General features: G+C 41.4%; 1 pseudogene; it reads right to left on the reverse strand.

The window, feature by feature from the left end:
* Window positions 1-2,155: 2,155 nt before the first annotated feature.
* Window positions 2,156-3,121, reverse strand: LOC127202055 (leukocyte surface antigen CD47-like; annotated as a pseudogene).
* Window positions 3,122-3,784: the final 663 nt, after the last annotated feature.

Here is a 3,784-nt window from a genome sequence, read left to right on the forward strand (position 1 = left end):
ACAAGATAGGACTCCTGGTATTACAGATCAACATGGGAGACAAGTGTACGGCCAAAACGATAGAAAACACAACATGCTAGGTGTGGTTTGACTGAGATATGTCTGAATACTTGGTATCCAGTTGGTGGCACTGTTTGGGAAGGCTTAGGGGGTGTGGCCTTGTTGAAGAAAGTGCGTTACTAGAGGTGAGCTTTAAGAGTTTAATTACTTGTACTATTTCCAGCTCACTGTTTCTGCTGCACGCCTGTCGATCAAGATGTGAGCTCTCAGCTCGCTGCTCCAGCTACCATGCCTGTCTGCTGCCATGCCTCTCGTGATGGGCGCTAGCCCTCTGGGGCTGATAAACTTCTTTCTGTAAGTTGCCTTGGCCACAGCGACAGAGCAGTAGCTAATGCCTGGCTCTCCCGAGCATCCTCATTGACTCTGGCTGCCTGGTTGATCATGTAAAAGAGAAGTAACCCACCTTGCTTAGCCTGCTACACTTGAGTCACTCCCCAAAGCAGCTTTCTGCCCTATTGAAGCCGTGTGGGAAAAGCTCAGTGAACCCTATAAAATAAGATATTCAGCCAGCTGTTTTCTGTAATGGATCAGAAACCGTGTTTGCCTTCCCAAATGAACTCTACCACCATACTGCAGACGTACCATGGGCAATTGTAATAGACATGGCTGTGCTCCAATAAAGCTTTATTTACAAAAACAGGCAGTGAGATGGATTTGGTTCACACGCCAGTTTGCCGACCTTTTGTCCATACCACTGCCCCCATTTCCCTCAAAAGGTGTCTCATAAGTAAGTAAATTAATTAATTATTAATTAATTAAAAGTTGTCTCTTGTGGTCTTGGTTTCTTAAAGGGAAAACTAATCTATGATCTGAGAATTCACTATTTTGAGGTGGCTCTCAGAAGAAGCAGCAGGCCATGTGTGGTGGCACACGCTCCCAGCACTCTGGACACAGAGATGGGAGAACTAGAATAAGTTTAAAGGCAGCTTGGGCTACATAGTGAGTTCTAGGCTACCTGGGGTTACACACTATTTCAAAACTAAAAAACAAACAAAAAGGAAGAGAAAGAAAAGGAGAAATAAACTATGGTATGAACTACTTATTTCTCAAGAAAACTCTAAAGTGGGATTTATTTTAATGTGTGCTTGTTGGGATGTGTACTCAGGAGCCTCACAGGACAAATGGAAATTTCCTCTGAAGAATTTATCTTCAGCCTCAAGGAATTTCCAAATGATAATCAAATACAGCTCACAAATCATAATACAAAGAGGAGGCTGACTAGTCACAACCAACAAATATCAGTAGGCAGAGAACACAACATGACCCCCGATGGTTTATTTTGGCTTTTTGAGACAGGATTTTGCTAGAAGTCCTGGCTGGTCTAGAACTTGCTACACAGCTTCAAACTTAGGGAGATCCTCCTGCCTCTGCCTCCCAAATGCTGTGACTACAGGCATGCCCAATATGCCTAACCCATCAGTCACTTTAAATATTGAAATTATCAATGACAAGTATAAATGGGTCATATACTATTATTTTTTAAAGTGGCCAGTATGACTGTTAAGGAACTAATTAGAACTTCTAAAAGTGGAAAAGAGACATGAATTTAAATTAACTTTGAGTAATTGGTTTAATGAGATTAAAACTACAAAGGATACCCACAAACTACAAAGACAGTGAGAACAGGAAGCAAGCAAAGGAAAACATGACTGACTCAGGAGATCAATAAAGCTAAATTTGGCCTGCAGAGATGCCTCTGAGATTCAGAGCAGTGGTTGCTCTTCCAAAGGTCCATAACAGATGGTTCACAAACATCTGTAATGAGATCTGGTGCCCTCTTCTGGTTTGTAGGTGTTACATGCAGGCAGAACACTGTATACATAATAAATAAGTAAATCTTTGATGATGATGATGATGATTAATTTTTACACAACACATATCATATTTCTTTTATTAAGTAAGTTACAGCTGCTTTGAATATAAACTTAACTGTAGTAATCATCTATGGGTCAATGACATGTTCTTTCATAGATGAAAGTCAGTTTCTGTGGTTTGTGTTCAACTTCCCAGCTGTGAGTTATCAAGACCACGGTGCTGAAACACAAGGATATTCCTCCACGGCTGACTCTCAATACTGCCCGTCACTTCCTTTCACTTATTCATCATTCATTATCCCTTTTGATCCTTTAAATGCGTTAAGGGATCCCTCTAAAGCTTTCCTAGGAGGTTGTATAGTCCTCTGGTTGGAAGCAACAGATTTCATATAAATAAGTCCAAGTAATTCTGCTAGAGCTATGATATCCAAACCTGAAATAAAAAGGGGGCTGTGCACGGGCTCACAAGCCATGATGCAGAGACACAGTCCAACCAAAGCAAGGACACAGCCCAGCACTTGAGTGATCAATATGGCAATGGTGAAAGAGGCCATTCCCAAAGCTGTCATAAGCACATTGTATTGAGATGGTATTAATATTCCTATAAGAGATTAAAATGAGGCCAAGCCCAGAAGCATTCTTCATAGGTTTTTCTCTAGGGATGAGAAGGATGGCTCCAACAACGATGATGATATTGAGCACCAGCCCAACGATGAGGAGCAGAATGACTCTCTTATTCATATGACTGGATTTATACTTATGTGTTAAAATACCAAACTTTCCCCAAACAGGAGCATAGCCAAAATTGGGGAAATAACAATGAGGATCTTTTCATTTGGAGAAAACCAGGAAGCCATACGGTATTTCAGCTCTATAACTGTTTTGCCTTCTGGATAATTCTGTGACTTCACACGTATAGTTTCCCACGACAGCATCATGCTTATCCATTTTCAAAGGGGCATGGCTTTCAGTAAGTCCGAGACTGAGATTTTTGCACTGGTAAAGTTAGCTACTGTGGTTGAACTTTTTCCTGCTTCCATCGTAGATGAAAACGTATGTTTTGTTCAACTTTCATTTCACATATACCTCTTGGGTGCTTTGTGCCTCCACATTAAGGATCCCTTGCAAGGGATGATGACAGTTTCATTGCACGAAGTGTACTCTACAGACTTGACTTTACTAAACAGTAGTTGAACTGAACCGCAGCAGCAGGAGCCCAGCAACAGCGCCGCCACCATGGGCCACATCTCTGCGCTGCCAGGGGTCACTGCCGCAGGTGTCTGGAGCAGCTGCCACCTCATTATTACTATTATTATTATTATTATTATTATTATTATTATTATCATTATTATTATATTTTAATCTTACGAGCCATTTGTATTTCTTTCAGTGTAAAGATAGGTCTAGAACTGGTCATGTAAGAAGAGAAAAAATAGAGATTATGAACTTTGTAGCAAACCATAAAGAAATATCTGACTTTCTGATCTCGCAGATACTATGGCTCCATGTACAAAACCAGCCAAAAATTCACCATGGAAGGGTGGTGACTCACAGAGCCCAGCACTAGCTGAGGAACTGCTGGCAGCTGATGACTGTTTGGAGAAGAGTCTGGTTTCTTCTGGGATAGTCGCTGAGAGGCCACCCATGCTCCAGTCATACATGGCTCTACAGCCATGTACATACTGACAGCAATAAGTAGAGCCAGTGGAATTCCTTTTTTTTTTTTTTAGAAGAGAGAACACAGATCTGGAGAGACAGCTCAGTATTAAGGGCACTGATGTCTCTTACAGAGGAGCTAGGTTCAATTCTCTGCACCCACATGGCAGCTCACTATCTGTAACTCCAGTTCTAGAAGATGTAATGCCCTCTTCTGACCTCTGAGGACACCAGTCATTTAAATAGTATACAGA

This window comes from Acomys russatus, chromosome 18 (assembly GCF_903995435.1).
Source record: "Acomys russatus chromosome 18, mAcoRus1.1, whole genome shotgun sequence".
In the NCBI taxonomy this organism is placed as follows: domain Eukaryota; kingdom Metazoa; phylum Chordata; class Mammalia; order Rodentia; family Muridae; genus Acomys; species Acomys russatus.